This window comes from Schistocerca cancellata, chromosome 3 (genome assembly GCF_023864275.1).
Source record: "Schistocerca cancellata isolate TAMUIC-IGC-003103 chromosome 3, iqSchCanc2.1, whole genome shotgun sequence".
NCBI lineage: Eukaryota > Metazoa > Arthropoda > Insecta > Orthoptera > Acrididae > Schistocerca > Schistocerca cancellata.
The window spans coordinates 273,981,790-274,004,371 of record NC_064628.1 but is presented as its reverse complement, the minus strand read 5'-3'; the positions used below and the strand labels follow the sequence as shown (position 1 = coordinate 274,004,371).

At 42.2% G+C, this 22,582-nt stretch overlaps 1 protein-coding gene across 1 annotated transcript in view; it reads left to right on the top strand.

The window, feature by feature from the left end:
- LOC126176255 (octopamine receptor Oamb-like) overlaps positions 1 to 22,582 on the top strand; it is a 356,106-nt gene that overhangs the window by 320,761 nt on the left and 12,763 nt on the right. The gene's annotated exons all lie outside the window — the stretch shown is intronic.

Below are 22,582 nucleotides of genomic sequence, written 5' to 3'. Positions count from 1 at the left end.
TGGTGCGTCGCTCTGTTGTAACAGCTAACCTTTATTTTTCAATGCGAGTGGTGATTCCCTAATTGTAAGTGATCGAAAGATAACTAAATATTCGAGGAGGAATATGCAACTTACATTTTACCTGTAACTTAATTTCGAAACTAATATGGAGTACATAAACACCAACTTTCCAGCATTTCTACATCAATTTTATTTCTTCTAACTATTGAAAATTTAGAAATACTTATACAGTATTCCAAACTTTTTCTACAACATTAACATAAATTATGGACCACATTGGAAAGTCCTATGAATTGCAGAACGACTTGGACAATTTTACAGAAAATTAGAACCTAGTTAGGAATGAGTCCCGATTATTATTGGTATATTTTGAGTAATACTTCGCATATTCAACCAGATTTCGATACGAAAGAAAGGATAGTGTACTATCATTCTAACTTAAGAATATTCCCACGGTGGTAAACCGGAAACTGTTGGACTCTGGCCATAATAATGTCAGTAAAATGCATTCCACCGATGGAGATTTGTCAGTTTAACGTTGAAGTTCATTCGTCGTACCAGATGGAGCCTGCAGCATCTGTGCAGTTTTGTCAGTGCGAAATGGAAATGCGGATGATAATGGTTCAGAAACTTAATGATCTGACCTAAAACTTAGGAAAAGAAGCAATTGTTTTCACGAAATGTAAGAAAAGCCTGACGTATGAAAAACATAAAATTATTCTTTCCCATTTTTCCAGACTTTCGTGTGTCTACCTGTAGACTTTCTGCACCGAACGTCGATCTTTTGACACATGGACAAAGTTTCCAGTCGATTCTTGAAGACAAACAAGTATCATAGATAACAATGAACCGTCCATATAGATTACCAGCGTAGCCTTCTTTTAGCTTGCATGTCATTTTCAAGATTAGACTGCAGTGTACGTGCAAGATTTCTTTTGGTGGTAATATTTGTAATAAAATATGTCACTATGAACCTCAGATTCTTCAGGAACACAAATATCTCTAGTTTCTACGCAGCCAGTGATTTTTCAGCCTACAGTATCTGATTAAAGGTATCCAGATACAACTATGTAATGTTGAATTGACTACTAAATATTACGAGAGGCGGACGCACCACAATAAAAGGAAGCAGTGCGTGTTATATTGTCAGTAAAGAATCAGAGTGGATCGGTCACGGGAGACCGATGACTTCGAACGAGGTTCACTGGAGTATCAAATCAATCACGGACATTTCAACCCTTCTAAAGCTGCCCAAGTCGACTGTTGGTGACTGAATGACGCTATAACTTGTGCCAGCCCGATGGGAGGGTTTGGGTTTGGCGAATGCATGGAAAATGTTACCAGCCATCACGTACAGGACCAAACGTACGGAGGAGATGGTGTTACGATTTGAGGGTCTTTTTCGTCAAGAATGTCGGAATTGTCCGACCATGCTCGCTACTCGCACCGTAATAACAGCCAGCGATATCCAGAGCTATCCATCTCTTAGCTGCAGGCGAAAAGCCAATAAGCACCAGTTTCCCTATTTTTAGGTGTATATCAGCAGCTCAATCAGCTTGTGAATCCCAAATTACAATACCTGTGTAGTGGCGAGTAAATCATGTCAGAATTCGACGACATGTCTGATCAGCCTCTCGTCAGATTATTTCAGTACGACAGAGCTAGATGATCTACATCTACATCTACATCTACATCCATACTCCGCAAGCCACCTGACGGTGTGTGGCGGAGGGTACCTTCAGTACCTCTATCGGTTCTCCCTTCTATTCCAGTCTCGTATTGTTCGTGGAAAGAAGGATTGTCGGTATGCCTCTGTGTGGGCTCTAATCTCTCTGATTTTATCCTCATGGTCTCTTCGCGAGATATACGTAGGAGGGAGCAATATGCTGCTTGACTCTTCGGTGAAGGTATGTTCTCGAAACTTTGACAAAAGCCCGTACCGAGCTACTGAGCGTCTCTCCTGCAGAGTCTTCCACTGGAGTTTATCTATCATCTCCGTAACGCTTTCGCGATTACTAAATGATCCTGTAACGAAGCACGTTGCTCTCCGTTGGATCTTCTCTATGTCTTGTATCAACCCTATCTGGTACGGATCCCACACTGCTGAGCAGTATTCAAGCAGTGGGCGAACAAGCGTACTGTAACCTACTTCCTTTGTTTTCGGATTGCATTTCCTTAGGATTCTTCCAATGAATCTCAGTCTGGCATCTGCTTTACCGACAATCAACATTATATGATCATTCCATTTTAAATCACTCCTAATGCGTACTCCCAGATAATTTATGGTATTAACTGCTTCCAGTTGCTGACCTGCTATTTTGTAGCTAAATGATAAAGGATCTATCTGTCTGTGTATTCGCAGCACATTACACTTGTCTACATTGAGATTCAGTTGCCATTCCCTGCACCATGCGTCAATTCGCTGCAGATCCTCTTGCATTTCAGTACAATTTTCCGTTGTTACAACCTCTCGATACACCACAGCATCATCTGCAAAAAGCCTCAGTGAACTTCCGATGTCATCCACCAGGTCATTTATGTATATTGTGAATAGCAACGGTCCTATGACACTCCCCTGCGGCACACCTGAAATTACTCTTACTTCGGAAGTCTTCTCTCCATTGAGAATAACATGCTGCGTCCTGTTATCTAGGAACTCCTCAATCCAATCACACAATTGGTCTGATAGTCCATATGCTCTTACTTTCTTCAATAAACGACTGTGGGGAACTGTATCGAACGCCTTGCGGAAGTCTAGAAACACGGCATCTACCTGTGAACCCGTGTCTATGGCCCTCTGAGTCTCGTGGACGAATAGCGCGAGCTGGGTTTCACATGACCGTCTTTTTCGAAACCCATGCTGATTCCTACAGAGTAGATTTCTAGTCTCCAGAAAAGTCATTATACTCGAACACAATACGTGTTCCAAAATTCTACAACTGATCGACGTTAGAGATATAGGTCTATAGTTCTGCACATCTGTTCGACGTCCCTTCTTGAAAAGCCACAGGAACCCACAAATTACGTAATGTCCAGACCACTCCTCACATCATTGTGACACATTTTGCAGTTTACATGCGCTCTTGGTTTACATCAAAACCACTCAGGATGTAAATTTATTCATCTAATAGTACTACAACCATGAAGACTTTCCGCAGGTAATACACACATCAAAAAAAGTTTTGCATCACCTCCGTTCCTTGAGTTCCGGAACCTGTACAGAGAACTGGAATAGAGATCAACATAAACATCATTTCCGCCCTTCTTATTACTCATGAAAACCACACGTTGCATGATGTTCTACCGTACAGTGGACTTCAGAGGTAGTGGTCCAGATTGCTGTACACACAGGTACCTCTAATACCCACCCAGTAGCACGTCCTCTTGCATTGATGCGTGACTGTATTCGTCGTGGCGTACTGTCCACAAGTCCATCAAGGCATTTTTGGACCAGATTGTCCCACTCCTCTATGGCGATTCGGCGTAGATCCCTCAGAGTGCTTGGTGGGTCACGTCGTCCATAAACAGTCCTTTCCAATATACCCCGGCATATTCGATAGGGTTAATGTCTGGAGAACATGCTGGCCACTCTAGTCGAGCGATGTCGTTATCCTGAAGGAAGTCATTCACAAGATGTGTACGATGGGGGCGTGAATTGTCAGCCATGAAGACGAATGCCTCGCCAATATGCTGCCGACATGGTTGCACTATCGGTCGGAGGATGGCATTCGCGTATCCTACAGCCGTTACAGCGCCTTCCATGACCACCAGCGGTGTACGTCGGCCCCACATACTGCCACCTTGCTGCATTCGCTGGACAGTGTGTCTAAGGCGTTCAGTGTGGTGGGGTTGCGTCCAAAACTTCACAGACGATTGTCTGGTTGCAGGCATATTCGACACTCATCGGTGAAGAGAACTTGATGCCAATCCTGAGCGGTCCATTCGGCATGTTGTTGGGCCCATCTGTATCGCGCTGCGTGGTGTCGTGCTTGCAAAGATGGATCTCGCCATGGACGTCGGGAGTGAAGTTGCGCATCATGCAACCTATTGCGCACAGTTTGTCATAACACGACGTCCTGTGGCTGCACGGAAAGCATTATTCAACATGGTGGCGTTGCTGCCACGGTTCCTCCGAGCCATAATCCGTAGGTAGCGGTCATCCACTGCTGTAGTAGCCCTTGGACGGCCTGAGCGAGGCACGTCATCGACAGTTCCTATCTCTCTGTATCTCCTCCATGTCCGAAGAAAATCGTTTTGGTTCACTCCGAGACGCCTGACACTTCCGTTGTTGAAAGTTCATCCTGGCACAAATTAACAATGCGGACGCGATCGAACCGTGGTATTGACCGTCTAGGCATGGTCGAACTACAGACAACACGAGCCGTGTACCTCCTTCCTGGTGGAATGACTGGAACTGATTGGCTGTCGGACCCCCTCCGTCTAATAGGCGCTGGTAATGCATGGTTGTTTACATCTTTGGGTGACATCTCTGAACAGTCAAAGGGACTCTGTCTGTGATACAATATCCACAGTCAACGTCTGTCTTCAGGAGTTCTCGCAACCGGGGTGATGCAAAACTTTTTTTTGATTTAGATATGTAATTAGCTCTACCTTATCTGCCAAATATTCCTTTATTTGTGAGACCGTATACTTCCGTCAGTTAACAAAACGATTCCCACGAAAGGCCACTGCAACCTCGGCCGAAACGTACGTTTTATACAGGAAAACGTATATTACAAAATGATCCAACACCACACCATGAAAACTTTTATGTTAAGATCCCATTTTAATTTCCGTGCGTTCGTCCTCTTTGAAGCTTTAAATCGTTCTCAAGTGCAATACCGAAAAGATGATGCATGTAAGACACACTAGTCAAATATAATTATCATGTAACAAATAACACATCATAATCATGCAAGAGCTTGTGTATTACGAGAAATCACTCATTATCGAGCTGGATGAAGAAAGGAAGTGTTTCCAGGCATCGGCTTTCCAGTACCTCGACACATATCGATAAGAATGCAACGCATAACGTATGCCCACTGGCATTAATGAAGCGTACGGGAGTTTGCGTTCATACTGCTGTCGGTTAACTCTCTCAAAGTGATATTCATATAACTTATACATAATCTCCCTGAAATAGTGACTACACATTGCTGTACACTTTCTACATACGTTTGCTGCTTTTATTTATTGTTGATACGTGGTACTTACTGGAATTAAGGAAAACGTGGAAGGGATGAACCATCAATATAACTTTCTTTTCACACAACCTGTGTTTTAGAGATAATCGAAGCATTTAACCATAAAATTTTCCTTAACAAAATGAACAAATTCGCAACATTCTCTTGACATTAAACCTTAAGTTGAATAACCTTTTAATCTTTGCAAAAGAAATGCGAAGTGCTGTATTGCAAAATATGGCAGTGATTACAATGCGGCCGGATCTGCAGCCCACCCTTTATCAGGTGAAACAGCGGTGTTTACTACAGCGATAGACTTAGTCTGTCTTATTAAATGCCCTTCCGCAACACACGAAAACTACATAAGCACCATTGATGACAAGAGTGATTCAATTACTCAAAACAAATTATTTAGCTTTTAATTTTAAAGCTGTATGTCAAAAGGTTCGGGGATAAGATGCGCACCTGTGCTTAAAGGTTACATAGATTAGCAAATAATATGACAATGATAAGGCTTACTTCAAAGCAACCAACCTCTTGATTTCAATCGGCAACCGAGGTGCGACTAGATCCCAACCCGTCCTTTCTGACAATCGACTAAAGCCCAGATGACAATTGGCTGTTAATATTTTCAAGGTTAGACTTATTGCCAGTTATTAAGACCTCTCTGAAGGAACGTCTTTAATATATCACTTATGAACACTTATTAAAGAGAACTCACTCGACGGACACACAAGAACCAGCTAAAATACACCAATAATGACCGGGTCCTTGGAACCGCGCGATCGCTACGGTCGCAGGTTCGAATCCTGCCTCTGGCATGGATGTGTGTGATGTCCTTAGGTTAGTTAGGTTTAAGTAGTTCTAAGTTCTAGGGGACTGATGATCTCAGAAGTTAAGTCCCATAGTGCTCAGAGCCAACCGTCGGAAGGTCGGCCTGCTGCTTGCAGTCGATCCTCACTCCGGTGTTTTCGCTCTGCGCCAATCCTCCTTCTCGGGCCAGCGAACCCCGTACATATCTCAGCAAGCAAAGACGCCAACACTTCCTCACAGATGTTGGCGATGTAGCCGCAAGAGGAATAGTCGACACTACACCTGAGCCAGGAACGCCAGACAGAACAGCCTACTAATTCAATGGCGCCACGCCTCAATTCTGTCGGCAATGCAGTTTTATCAGAAGTCAGAGTTCACGGTTTTCCAATGATAACAAAGTCGTGAAAATGAAAATTTTGTACGAGAATGTTATATCTTAGTAATTATCTCAGAACTATTAACACAGTATCATCTAGACCTTCCTTCATTGATACTTCACTAGAAATGAGAGTGTTGAGGTGTCAGTGTAATTTTGTAGTACAGCCAACCACATATGTATAGGCAACGGAAAAAGCATGCGAAGTTCAGAAGAACGCGAAATCCCTAAAATTTACAGACGCGCGAAATTTGGCACGGACTTCAATGCGAGATGCCTTTAATAGGTTCCACAACGAAACATTGTCTCGAAATTTGGTAGAAAATCCGAAGAAATTCTGGTCGTATGTAAAGTACACAAGCGGCAAGACGCAGTCAATACCTTCGCTGCGCAGTGCCGATGGTACTGTTACCGACGACTGTGCCGCTAAAGTGGAGTTATTGAACGCAGTTTTCCGAAATTCGTTCACCAGGGAAGACGAATGGAATATACCAGAATTTGAAACACGAACAGCTGCTAGCATGAGTTTCTTAGAAGTAGATACCTTAGGGGTCGCGAAGCAACTCAAATCGCTTGATACGGACAAGTCTTCAGGTCCAGATTGTATACCGATTAGGTTCCTTTCAGATTACGCTGATACAATAGCTCCCTACTTAGCAATCATATACAACCGCTCGCTCACCGATAGATCTGTACCTACATATTGGAAAATTGCGCAGGTCGCACCATTGTTTAAGAAGGGTAGTGGGAGTAATCCATCGAACTACAGACGTATATCATTGACGTCGGTTTGCAGTAGGGTTTTGTAGCATATACTGTATTCAAACATTATGAATCACCTCGAAGGGAACGATCTATTGATACGTAATCAGCATGGTTTCAGAAAACATCGTTCTTGTGCAACGGAGCTAGCTCTTTATTCGCACGAAGTAATGGCCGCTATCGACAGGGGATCTCAAGTTGATTCCGTATATCTAGATTTCCGGAAAGCTTTTGACACCGTTCCTCACAAGTAACTTCTAATCAAGCTGCGGGCCTATGGGGTATCGTCTCAGTTGTGCGACTGGATTCGTGATTTCCTGTCAGGAAGGTCGCAGTTCGTAGTAATAGACGGCAAATCATCGAGTAAAACTGAAGTGATATCAGGTGTCCCCCACGGAAGCGTCCTGGGACCTCTGCTGTTCCTGATCTATATAAATGACCTGGGTGACAATCTGAGCAGTTCTCTTAGGTTGTTCGCAGATGATGCTGTAATTTACCGTCTAGTAAGGTCATCCGAAGACCAGAATCAGTTGCAAAGCGATTTAGAAAAGATTGCTGTATGGTGTGGCAGGTGGCAGTTGACGCTAAATAACGAAAAGTGTGAGGTGATCCACATGAGTTCCAAAAGAAATCCGTTGGAATTCGATTACTCGATAAATAGTACAATTCTCAAGGCTGTCAATTCAACTAAGTACCTGGGTGTTAAAATTACGAACAACTTCAGTTGGAAAGACCACATAGATAATATTGTGGGGAAGGCGAGTCAAAGGTTTCGTTTCATTGGCAGGACACTTAGAAGATGCAACAAGTCCACTAAAGAGACAGCGTACACTACACTCGTTCGTCCTCTGTTAGAATATTGCTGCGCGGTGTGGGATCCTTACCAGGTGGGATTGACGGAGGACATCGAAAGGGTGCAACAAAGGGCAGCTCGTTTTGTATTATCACTTAATAGGGGAGAGAGTGTGGCAGATATCATACGCGAGTTGGGATGGAAGTCATTAAAGCAAAGACGTTTTTCGTCGCGGCGAGATCTATTTACGAAATTTCAGTCACCAACTTTCTCTTCCGAATACGAAAATATTTTGTTGAGCCCAACCTACATAGGTAGGAATGATCATCAAAATAAAATAAAATAAATCAGAGCTCGAACAGAAAGGTTTAGGCGTTCGTTTTTCCCGCGCGCTGTTCGGGAGTGGAATGGTAGAGAGATAGTATGATTGTGGTTCGATGAACCCTCTGCCAAGCACTTAAATGTGAATTGCAGAGTAATCATGTAGATGTAGATGTAGATGTAGATATGCAATGCCATCTCCAGTGTTATGATGAAAGTAATGGTTGTTTGGCACTGACTATAATAACAATGTGTAACTTGTAAGTCCTTAATTAGTACACATTATTAACATTTTATTTCGTTACGGTTCATTATTTTATCACTAACTTCGCCTGTTTGCAGTAACTGATAGAATTCAAATAGAATAACCGAAATGGGTTTTGACTGTGTGACCTCCGCAGTCCAGCTGCTCGCTGCACCAACTCCCTCGATGCCGCTCCTGTTACAGGAGCGAATAAAACGCCTTGATCTCTTTCATCTCTGACTCACTTTTTGAGAGGTTAATTCGTTACCTGAGCAAAAAAGATAACTTCGTCAGCGCGAAAATTTATCTCACATCCTACTCAAGCACTTCAGTGTTGAAGACGGATGAAGTCCTTAAATTTCCAAAGCTTTCTTCTGGGATTAGGTGTCCCTGCTAGCCGGCAGTATAAAGTGATAAAGGAAGAGTAACCCGAAGGCAATTTACCCGATTTGCATAATCCCTGTTTAATGGGGCAGTCTTTCTCGTTTCACCGTTACCTTGCAAAGCGTGCTGGGACTCTTCACGACCACTTTAAATACTCGTAATATCCCACTTATAGCCTGTATTATCCTGTGCAGACCTCGCCCGAAGAGGAAACGTGAAGTACTTCTGTAATGCTGCTCCCGCGTCTAACAAGCAAGGAAGTAGTTTTCCTGTCACCCATCTTTCGAGATAGTCCTCCTGGATGTGAAGATGTATTTACTAAAACTATATACCTGGAATGTTGTACAAAGGTGTCTTTATTTATGATCATATTTACGTTACGCAACCGATCTCGGAGTTACGCATTTCTGCCAGGCGTCCGTGTTTATATGGACACCTGACGTCTAGGGCTGTTGTTACGTAACTCTGAAATCGATATATTTGTTTATGAACATCATAAACGAAGACAGATAAGTGGTGTATTCCAAAGAAATTTTCTTATCAAAAAGTAAGTTACAGAAAACCGGTTCTACAGAATATTCATTTTGATTTTTAACTAATGGCGCCTTCCATCACATGTAAATTAATGCAGAGGCTACATTGTGAAGACTTCTTCTGTGAAACTAGGATTTTGCAGATCACACTACAACGAGAATAATGACTGGCGTGCATGACAGCTTAACTTTAGGGCCATTAAAGGCCAATGTAGTACGCTACAAGATGGTAAACTTTATAGAAGTCTTTTGATGGAGCATACAGACCAAAGTATCTGCGTATATCGTCTAACAGGATATCATTTGCACCCTTTTTTTTACGTCTAAAAGAAACAGGGCAGGTTATATCGTGTACACGGTCGTGGAGGTTTTAGGTGTGACAACGTCTTTGTAAAATACTCATTTGTTGCTAACACTGACGCGCATTTAATTCTGATACATAAAACGCAACAGATCTCAAACTTAGCAGTAGTCTCCAACATAGACACTGAAAACTTTCAGTTTGTTTTCTCAGTTTTGCCTGTTTTCTTTTATTCATAAATACTTATATTTCACGTTTTTTCTCACTTGCTGTTCAGATTCTGTCACTCCGACGATATTGCAGTCTTCTTGGCCAGAGGTGAAATTCAGTTTGGATCACAAGTAAATATTGTCACTAATCCCGTCATTATACTTAATCTTGATTCTATAATATCAAGACTGATAGAATGTCTATTACTAAATAACGTGAAAACGAAGTGTCATGGATTGGCTAACGTGTTCATTTGTTCTGTTAAATTGTGTCAGTTCGCATATCCAGAGATTACCTGCTTTAGCAGGCAGAGTTGCCATCCCGCTAAACGTGTGTCATGGACATTTAAGTAAAACCTTAAGTTACAAAACGATACAAGAATAGTTTCTGTGTGGCAGAAACAGCAAAAAGAGAAGCTATTTTATTGGCGCCAACTTATCGAAATTGCATGCTCCGGAGGGACTCTTTTTTAAACAAATCATATACAATAACAGTTGAATTAAATTCAAGTAACAACAATAATTAACGAAGAGAAATGAAATACGTTTAAACTGTGGAAAGATGACAAGCGACCCTTGCTTATTCTAACTCTTTCGATGACCTAGGCAATAACATTAATTCTCAGAAACACCACCACAAGCAAACAAATAAAAACGAGCAGTGTGGAAAACAACGAAGAAGACTGCGATAGAGATAGCAAGGATAAATATAAAGTAAAAGACGAAACAAGTGAAAAAAGAAAAGTAATGGTGAAGTAAAATTCTCCCCAAACGAAGGAAACTAGAGTTCAGGCTCCGGTCTGCAGCACATTTTCCTTCGTCCATGCATGTTCATTTCAAAAATCATAAAAATGAGTGCAAGAGACTCCTGGAAGTGACGACTTTTCATAGCAGAAGTGGTATAGTAGCCGCATGTGTATCTAGACTCAAATCACTTTGTTCTACTCGAATGACTACCACTCAAGAGCTACTTGTTTTCCTGAAAACCTTTTATTTTTACTCTCTTAAGCGACTCTTGACTGCCTAATTACGTAAAGCACTGTCATTCGTTCCAGCAGCATCACATCTGTTTCCTTTCTATTTTGAGATTTCAGACGATCTGATATATACTATGAGTTTTTCACTCCATGACAACATGCGTTGTAGTGTAATGAAAAATAAAGGACTAGTACATTTGTCTGTACACTCTAATTTGTGTAGTTTAAATGCTCCCAGGGTTCTACGTGTTTCCATACCATATCCAGTGAAACTATGTTTCATTGGAATTCCTTATTTTTTATCTGTTATATATATATATATATATATATATATATATATATATATATATATATATATATATATATATCATCAGTTATCTGCTATATTAGCAGGTCCTTTGCCTCTCCATTATCTGCGATCCATTGCTTCCTTCTTAAGGCTGCTGTATGTTGTACCGTCCATCATGTCATCCAGTATCTGGAATCTCTTCCTTCCTCGCTTCCTTTTCCCTTCTACATAACCTTGTAAAACTGTTTTTATCAGTCCATCATTCTTTCTTAATATATGCCCAATCCAATTTCTTTTTCTTCTCTTTATTACATTTAGTAATTGTCTTTTCTCTCCCACTCTTCTCAGTACCTCTTCATTTTTTACTCTGTCCATCCAACTTATTCTTTCCGTCTTCCGCCATGTCCAGATCTCAAAAGCCTCCAGCCTTTCTCTTTTTTCCTCATAGTCCATGTTTCAGCGCCATATAGAAGAACACTCCATACAAGACATTTTATGAGTCTGTTTCTGAGTTCTCTGTCCAGACCGCTGCAGAAGATTCTCCTTATCTTATAAAACGCCTCTTTTGCCATTGCTATCCTTGTTTTAAATTCTGTGGTGCACTTCCAGTCGGTGTCTATCCTGCTTCCAAGATACTTAAAATTTTGCACCTGTTCTAGTGTTTCTCCATTCAGCACAATTTTTATTTCCTTTTTTCCTCCTATTGCCAATACTTTTGTTTTATTTGTGTTAATTTTCATTCCATATTTTTTTCCGTTAGTTGCAATGGTGTCCACCAAATCCTGTAATTCTTTTTCCCCTGTGGCTAGAAGGACCATGTCATCAGCAAATCTCAAGCATCCTACTCTTCTTCCTCCAATTTCTACTCCTTTGTCATCTAATGAGCATTGGTCAATCATATTTTCCAAGTACAGGTTGAAAAGAGTAGGTGATATACAGCATCCTTGTCTTACTCCTTTCCCTCGTCTGATCCAGTTTGTACTTTCTCCTCTCACTTTAACTGAAACTTTTTGATTAAGGTATAATGAGTTTATAAGTCTTCTGGTTTTCCAGTCCACTCTCTTTTCCCTCATAATAGTCGCCAGCTTGTCCCAAACCACATTGTCAAATGCCTTTTCTAAATCGATGAAACACATACACTCCTGGAAATGGAAAAGAGAACACATTGACACCTGTGTGTCAGACCCACCATACTTGCTCCGGACACTGCGAGAGGGCTGTACAAGCAATGATCACACGCACGGCACAGCGGACACACCACGGTGTTGGCCGTCGAATGGCGCTAGCTGCGCAGCATTTGTGCACCGCAGCCGTCAGTGTCAGCCAGTTTACCGTGGCATACGGAGCTCCATCGCAGTCTGTAACACTGGTAGCATGCCGCGACAGCGTGGACGTGAACCGTATGTGCAGTTGACGGACTTTGAGCGAGAGCGTATAGTGGGCATGCGGGAGGCCGGGTGGACGTACCGCCGAATTGCTCAACACGTGGGGCGTGAGGTCTCCACAGTACATCGATGTTGTCGCCAGTGGTCGGCGGAAGGTGCACGTGCCCGTCGACCTGGGACCGGACCGCAGCGACGCACGGATGCACGCCAAGACCGTAGGATCCTACGCAGTGCCGTAGGGGACCGCACCGCCACTTCCCAGCAAATAAGGGACACTGTTGCTCCTGGGGTATCGGCGAGGACCATTCGCAACCGTCTCCATGAAGCTGGGCTACGGTCCCGCACACCGTTAGGCCGTCTTCCGCTCACGCCCCAACATCGTGCAGACCGCCTCCAGTGGTGTCGCGACAGGCGTGAATGTAGGGACGAATGGAGACGTGTCGTCTTCTGCGATGAGAGTCGCTTCTGCCTTGGTGCCAATGATGGTCGTATGCGTGTTTGGCGCCGTGCAGGTGAGCGCCACAATCAGGACTGCATACGACCGAGGCACACAGGGCCAACACCCGGCATCATGGTGTGGGGAGCGATCACCTACACTGGCTGTACACCACTGGTGATCGTCGAGGGGACACTGAATAGTGCACGGTACATCCAAACCGTCATCGAACCCATCGTTCTACCATTCCTAGACCGGCAAGGGAACTTGCTGTTCCAACAGGACAATGCACGTCCGCATGTATCCCGTGCCACCCAACGTGCTCTAGAAGGTGTAAGTCAACTACCCTGGCCAGCAAGATCTCCGGATCTGTCCCCCATTGAGCATGTTTGGGACTGGATGAAGCGTCGTCTCACGCGGTCTGCACGTCCAGCACGAACGCTGGTCCAACTGAGGCGCCAGGTGGAAATGGCATGGCAAGCCGTTCCACAGGACTACATCCAGCATCTCTACGATCGTCTCCATGGGAGAATAGCAGCCTGCATTGCTGCGAAAGGTGGATATACACTGTACTAGTGCCGACATTGTGCATGCTCTGTTGCCTGTGTCTATGTGCCTGTGGTTCTGTCAGTGTGATCATGTGATGTATCTGACCCCAGGAATGTGTCAATAAAGTTTCCCCTTCCTGGGACAATGAATTCACGGTGTTCTTATTTCAATTTCCAGGAGTGTATATAGGTCTCTTCCTTTTTCAATAAACCTTTCTCCCAAGATTCGTAGGAGCCCTATTGCATCTCTGGTGCCCGTATTCCGTCTAAAGCCAAACTGCTCCTCGCCGAGATTCTCCTCTATTACTTTTTCAAGTCTTTTATTAATTATTCTTAACATCACTTTGGCTGCATGTGAAATGAGGCTCATTCTCCTGTGCTCGCTGCATTTCTTGGTTCCTTGTTTTTTCGGTAATGGAATCATTACTGTTGTCAAAAAGTCCTCAGGCCATTCACCACTGTCATATATTTTATTACATAACCTCAATATTTCTCTTATTTCATTGTGGTTCAAGCATATTGGTATTTCTCCCGGTATTGTATCTGTACCTACTGCTTTGCCATTTTTCACTGCAGCAATGGCAGACTTTACTTCTTCCATTATGATGGTCGGTCCTTTCTCTTCATCACTTACACTGTTGCGTGATTCAAGTTCCAGAGTTTCTGGTTTGCTATTTGTGTCATATAGCTCTTTTATATATTCTTCCCATCTCTGGAGGACATCGTCACGATCTTTGTACACTACCTCTTCGTCTTTACTCAAAATTTCCATAGTAGCACTTCCTGCTCTGTTTTGTTCCCATGTCATAGTCTTTACTCTGTTGTATAGTAAGTCGTATCTTCCCTTCCTGTCCAGTTCTTCAATTTCATCACATTCCTCTTTTCGCCATTTTTTCCTAACCTGCTCTGTTTCTCTTCGCAGTTCGTTATGTAACCTTCGGTATATCTTTCTTGCATCTTCAGTGTTCTTGTTTTTCAATTTTCTTCTCTCCACCATCTTGGAAATCATTTCTTGTGTGACCCACGGTTTTTTTGACCTTTTCCCTTTTACATATCCTATATTTTGCTGTCCTGCTTTAATGATTCCTTCTTTCAGCATATTCCAGTACTCGATTTTATACTGGTAGAAGAAAGATACAGGAATGGAATCAAGAAGGTGCACACATTACCAGGTGCAGATATTAATAGTGACCACAACTATTTCTCTGCCGTACTACTCTCTGACAGCGCACGGAAAAGACGCACAACTAAATTTTTCCGTGCGAACTCTGATTTAGCTTATTGTATTACAATGATCATTTCTTCCTATGTAAGTGAATATATATATATATATCTGAGAATCGATTTATGACATTTATGGGTTCCTCTAGCCAACAACAATCGCTTTAGCTTTCTATACATGCTGCGTTTGCTTCCTTTATAATCTGGCTCACTTATTGTAAACAGGTCCTGTGAATTCTTCTGCTCCGCTGCCCCTAGTTAGCAATCACCTACGGACATCGTTTTTCTAAGAATTGGTTATAGGTTTTTTCCCTTCATTCTGTAACAGTGTCGGAACGAAAGACACTTTCCATCAGTTGTTTCCTCATTATTCAACAAGGTATTGCGGCAATTGTACGTAATCGTATTGCTCTTTCCTTTCAGTCATTTGAGAAACAGGCTTGCACTTCAGAGAACTTTGTAAGGATACATTTATGCCATAGGAATTATTGTACTTACGAAGAAGAACACCGTAGTAAATCCACCAGCAACATAGATAGGCACTTCAAAAGAGAGTAGCTAGTGTGTTATAAACACCTCTCATAATAAATATGTGAGTTTCAATAAAGCGCATGAGCTAATGTGAATATCACAGGATGTGGTAATACTCAAGTATGTTGCGGACTTGTAGTGTAATGCGTAAGCGAGCAGGCATAGCGATGACGAATAAAGTGATCTTAGGTTTACCGTTTTTAAGGTGTCGCAATATGTGTCTTGGAGCAGAGACAGTATACGATAATCTACATCTACATGTCTACTCTGCAATTAACACTTAAGTTCCTGACAGAGGGCTGATCGAACTACTTTCAAACTATTTCTCTGCCGTACTACTCTCTGACAGCGCACGGAAAAGACGCACAACTAAATTTTTCCGTGCGAACTCTGATTTAGCTTATTGTATTACAATGATCATTTCTTCCTATGTAAGTGAATGTCGACATTCGCTTTCAGAGAAGAACGTTGGAGATTGAAATTTCATGAAAAGCACTCACAGAAAGGAAAAACGCCTTTGTTTTAAAGATTGACATCATAGATTGCGTATCATATCCATGACAGTTTTTCTCTATTTCGTGGTGATATAAAATAGGCTGCCCTTCTTTGAACTTTTTCGATGTCATCAGCCAATCCCATCTGTTAAGGATCCCATACTGCTGAGCAGTACTGTAACAGACGACAGACTGGCGTAGTAGGACTGTTACATCTAAGTATTATGACAATAAAACTCAGTCTTTGGTTTGCCTGCCCCACAATGTTGTCTATGCGGTAGTTCCAATTTAAGTTGGTCGTAATTATAATTCTAGGTATTTAGTTTAATTGACAACCTTTAGGCTTGTACGATTTATCATTTAATCGAAATTTAACGGATTACTTTTAGTGCTCATGTGAATGACCTCACACTTCCCAGTATTTGGGGTCAACTGCCATTTTTCGCAGCCTACTGTATGTAGTCTAAATCATTTCGCAATTAGTTTTGATCTTCTGATGATTTTATTAGACGGTAAATGACACCATCGTCTGCAAACAGTCTAAGATGACTGTTCAGACTATGTCCTAAATCCTGTATAAAGATTATGAACAGCGGAGGGCCTAGAATACTTCCCTGGGGAAACACCAGATATCACTTCTGAGTTATTCGATGACTTTTCGTCTATTACAATCCGTTTTACTCGATGACTTTTTGTCTAGTTGTGCGGACTACGCTCTTTCCGATAGGTTATCACAAAGCCAGATGCACAACTGAGACGATACACCATAAGCAGGAAATTTGATTAGAAGCAGTTTATAAAGAACGGTATCAAAAGCCTTTTGTAAATCTACGAATGGAATCAATTTAAGATCTCCTGTCGATAGCACTCATTACGTCATGAGAGTAAAGATAAAAATGGTTCAAATGGCTCTGAGCACTATGGGACTTAACATCTATGGTCATCAGTCCCCTAGAACTTAGAACTACTTAAACCTTACTAACCTAAGGACATCACACAACACCCAGTTATCACGAGGCAGAGAAAATCCCTGACCCCGCCGGGAATCAAACCCGGGAACCCGGCCACGGGAAGCGAGAACGCTACCGCACGACCACAAGCTGCGGACGAGAGTAAAGAGCTAGTTGTGTTTCACACGAACGATATTTGCTGACACAGCGTCAGTAGATCGTTAATTCTATACAGTCTGGATCAAAGAACTTTCATTTTTAGTTGATTTCAGACTCTTTTCTGTACCAACGATATCCGCTCCTAACTTACTCATATTGACAGTTGTTCTTGATTCGAAAGATTATACAGAATTTCATGTAATGAGATAGCTCAGTGTTTTATGTTACATTAGTTGTATTCCGCGGACCATTGGGGTACGGAAGGAAATCCAAAATTTATATTTTATTTATGAACAATAAATCAACGAATTATCGCTTTAAATATGATTTTATCATAGTTTCAGTATATGGTAAACTGTACTACATTACTCACAAGACATTTAACATATCCGGAAGGTTATTAATTACATGTGTGCCCATGTAGTGGACTCTTTTCAGTACCAACATTATCTTCTTGAAGTATTTGTAAAGGTTGGTTTCCATTCTGATCATAAATTCACACACTGCGTTGCCTTTTTTTTTTTTTTTTTTTTTTTTTTTTTGAAGAAGGGACATACTGACAACTGTAAAGAAAATCATTCCGTATTTAAGCTGGGAAGCAATGGTAAAATCACTAAATTCTTTGAAGAGGTATTTGCAGGATGTTCTGGAAGTAATAGCAAATACAGATCTTGTGACACGATTTTGTATTCTGAAAATATATCCCTGTAAATTACAGAGGAGACAGTACGCGATGGTTGTACAAAAGTTAACCAATACATTAACTTATGTTTTCACAAATGTTAGTCGCTTACGCTGGAGCCCAGATATGATTCAGTAACTCATTACTCAATGCAAGTATGATGAGTAACATTTACTTTTATTTTAACGTATCTTTATTAATAGCTTTGCATATAGCTGAATTAAGCCGCTTGATGTTGGTATGTGGATTTTTCAATTAGGTTTTCGAACATTTTCCTATCCCATTTTTGTTTTTAGTGCTTGCGGCTTTCTATGAGATGTGCAGAGCAAAGCACGGATTCATTTGGAGGGGGGGGGGGGGAAGGAGTATCACTTCGCCACCTCTCCCTCCCCCTCTCCCCTAAATAACAACATTTTACACATATTAATATCCAGTTCAAAGCTCACTTTCGGAAAACACAATACCATGAAATCTAAGAATATCTAAAATGGCAATAAATTGAATAATACGTGAAATATATTCGTTGTTGCGAATTTGAATAACCGTCAGCTGTATAATTTTTGCCGGACTGGGAGTCGAACCCGGATCTCCTGTTTTGTGCGAGCGGTGGCCTTAACCGCTTTCACTGTCCTCGCGCGACTCCCGGCCAAACCCAAACTTCCGTATATCGGCGTTTTGCGTCACTATCTGCACTGGCACACACATAATGTAATTCCCGTACAGGGGAAAACATTTTTATTGAAAAACGCTGCCTCGTATCGATGGATAAATATGGTATTGCAGCGTCAGAGTTGTTAAGAAGATCGACCCAATGTTTCTTCTTAACAACACAGGCACTGCAATATCATAAATTCTCTAAAATTACAAGCTTTGTGCCGGCCGTTGTGGCCGAGCGGTTCTAGGCGCTTCAGTCCGGAACCACGCTGCTGCTAGGGTCGCAGGTTCGAATCCTGCCTCGGGCATGGATGTGTGTGATTTCCTTAGGTTAGTTAGGTTTAATTAGTTCTGTGTCTAGTTCACTGATGACCTCAGATGTTAAGTGCCATAGTGATTAGAGCCATTTGAACCATTCTGAACAAGCTTTGTTTGGCTGGTTCAAATGGCTCTGAGCACTATGGGACTCAACATCTTAGGTCATAAGTCCCCTAGAACTTAGAACTACTTAAACCTAACTAACCTAAGGACAGCACACAACACCCAGCCATCACGAGGCAGAGAAAATCCCTGACCCCGCCGGGAATCGAACCCGGGAACCCGGGCGTGGGAAGCGAGAACGCTACCGCACGACCACGAGATGCGGGCAAGCTTTGTTTTACACAGGACCTCTTCAGTAGTGTTCCTGAATGATAGCCCACGCGGATGGTCTGCGGCATGACATGATGTAGCAATCATCCTAACCAGGAAGAGGCTAACCATACCCGCTGCCAGTAATACGTCTGGCACGGTGCAACTTTCAAAAAACAGGAAGTTGAGAAAGGGGTACACAACAGGAAAAAAAATCACCACAAAGAAAAAGAGGATAGAAATGCTAATTTTTACTGAATTTAGGTTGAAATTACAGGCAGATATCGCATTTCCCCCCTCCAGTTTATATGATCGTATAGTCGTAGTCTGCAGACTTGAATTCACAATATTACAGCTAAGTCAATTATTGTACCAATTATGGTGAGCGCACATTTCGATTTTATACAGTATAAATTATGGAGTGGTGAAAGGGGGAGCGGGGGGGGGGGGGGGGCGACACTACCAGACTGTGACACCCAACCCCTCCTTAATTGAATCGATGGTTTCAGAGCCTTGTAAAAATTAAATTAATTTAATTTCATTAGCTGCCTTTTTCAGTAAGAGGACCGGTACAACCTTTTACTACCATATTAGTATTTACAAAAAGTACTAAATATTTCATTATCTGATAACAAAAATTAACAGACTACCCAAAGTAGGACCTTCCGAGACACTATGTTTGATACGATCTCCTTACCGCCAAGCAGACACAAAAATTATGAACCTACTGAGTCTACTGTCCATAGTATTTAAAATTTTCCGTGAGGAAATAGTGGTCAACGCAGTAAAAAGCCTTAGCCAAATCAAAAAATATTCCCAATGATAATAACGTTTTATTTATCGATTCTGTCATATTACTGTCTAGATAACACGTCTGTGCAGTTGACAGACCTCTCTGTAACTCGAACTGATTGTCACTGTACTAAATGCTTATAACATTTATTGTTCAAGACCCTATCGAAAGGATACCAGTCAGCAATTCTTCATTAAATGTAGTTATGACTTCCCAATTTGCTGGAACCTGTAGAATTTCCAATACGACTTTCACAATACATCAAACATTCCTCTGAAGAGCAAATGTATTAGTAATTCATATATAGTGGTGTAGTAACTCGTGGGAACCACTTTAGTTACGATAGGTTGACTATAAGTAGCTTAAACAGAATATCAAATCATAAATTTTAGCGATCTGTCCTAGTTCATGCCACTAAAATCTGACCGAGAGCTCCTAGAGTCGGATCAGGATTCAACATGGACACAGCCTCCTTAAAGAGATATGAGAGCGTTCAGCAGGATCGATGTCAATCGACATCGAGCACACTACACCATTATGTCATTAGAGCTTCATCACACCCCTTCTACAATGTTGGACAATGTCGTAAGCAGTCAATAACCTTTCTAGAATTCCAAGGCTGCAGTAATGCACTAGTGGTGAATGTATAGGGTAGTTAGAAACAGTCTAAAAACCTTCTAAGGGTGTTGCAGAGTAGGTTGTGCTGAGAAATGACTCTTAAGAAAAAGTTTCTATGCGTTGCGCCGTTTCGGAGTTAATTATCACGTCTCACCGTTGCGCTCACAGGTTCACGCGGCCTGCCAGATATAATTAGTGTCAGTTGTTCTCATAGATATGATAGCACTGGAGGATATTTCAGCCTTTGGCTCGGGTTCGATCCTTACTAGCGCCTCATGTCCAGTTTCGGTATCGCTCCCTTGTTCGGTTTTAGGACACCAAACAAAGGACACGTCTGGTGATACCTTCTCTGGCGCCCCGGCTGAATATGCTCTCTCTACGGCCTGATTGGCTAACTTCAATACTAATTAACTAGGAAACGAATCAACGTATCGAATTTTTTCTTAATAGTTTTTTCTCAGTAACATGTGGCCTGCAACACCCTTAGAAGCATTTTAGACTGTTTTGTCCACCCTTCGTATCCGTACTAGATCTGCAACGAGGTTTTATAGGAACTTCGCGACAATGATGTTACATGCATAATTATTCCAGTTTAATCTTAAGTAACTATTCTCCTTATGGGGATACGACCACCACCTAATACGCGAGTTGCTCTAGTCGAAAGGAACAAAGTAATGTAAGTGGCTACGATTGGTCGCTTGTTGTGGTTTTTGGCGAGGATTGACTAGAGAGTGAGCTGTAGAAGTGTGGTTCATTCATCCCCTGCTACAATCTTAATGGCCGACAGCGAATGCACACACCAGCCGGTTTCTCACAGTGCATGTTGATGGTTTACCTGTGCGCTTATGACTGCGCTACGTCTTTGAGAGTGAATAATCTCCTCATTCTCCGGATGCTGCCCACCGTCTGGCTTAGAAGCCTAGTCCCCCTTGATAAAACTGAAATCACCACTTCGAAACACTACACCTGCCGACGGTTCACGCATCAGCTCCATCCACTCTGGATTTCTCCTCCGGTCTCGGGCTGTTCGTAACGAAGACTGTTCCATGATGTGAAAGACACGGTATGGAGCGAGGCTTTTCTTTATAGTGTACCTAAAGTGCTGCAACACATAAAGATCCTTTAAGTAATCAACAACATACTGAATAACCGAACCACTGGTGTTACTTTGCGAAACAAGACACTTGAGTAATGGCCTTTCACAAGATCTGGTTCTTGACTTATTACTTTCCATCTGTGACGTCGCTAACGTGGTAAAGACACAACTGAGAGAGCCTGGATGCATTTATGACGCCGTACGCGAATATCAATTTCTGATGGAAATTATTTGCATCAAGATAAAAACAACATCGAAATTAAATAATGAGAGAATACACGCGAATCACACTACATATGACCATTTCGTATGCCCATCAGTTAAGTAGATATTAGAAGCTTACTGCATTTTCAGTTTTAATAGTACATAAAAGTAAAGCAGTTAAAGACAGCCATGTTAGGAAACAACACTGAGCACTACGTGGTGCATTCAAGTTCTAAGGCCTCCGATTTTTTTTCTAATTAACTACTCACCCGAAATCGATGAAACTGGCGTTACTTCTCGACGTAATCGCCCTGCAGACGTACACATTTTTCACAACGCTGACGCCATGATTCCATGGCAGCGGCGAAGGCTTCTTTAGGAGTCTGTTTTAACCACTGGAAAATCGCTGAGGCAATAGCAGCACGGCTGGTGAATGTGCGGCCACGGAGAGTGTCTTTCATTGTTGGAAAAAGCCAAAAGTCACTAGGAGCCAGGTCAGGTGAGTAGGGAGCATGAGGAATCACTTCAAAGTTGTTATCCCGAAGAAACTGTTGCGTAACGTTAGCTCGATGTGCGGGTGCGTTGTCTTGGTGAAACAGCACACGCGCAGCCCTTCCTAGACATTTTTGTTGCAGTGCAGGAAGGAATTTGTTCTTCAAAACATTTTCGTAGGACGCACCTGTTACCGTAGTGCCCTTTGGAACGCAATGGGTAAGGATTACGCCCTCGCTGTCCCAGAACATGGACACCATCATTTTTTCAGCACTGGCGGTTACCCGAAATTTTTTTGGTGGCGGTGAATCTGTGTGCTTCCATTGAGCTGACTGGCGCTTTGTTTCTGGATTGAAAAATGGCATCCACGTCTCATCCATTGTCACAACCGACGAAAAGAAAGTCCCATTCATGCTGTCGTTGCGGCTGAACATCGCTTGGCAACATGCCACACGGGCAGCCATGTGGTCGTCCGTCAGCATTCGTGGCACACACCTGGATGAC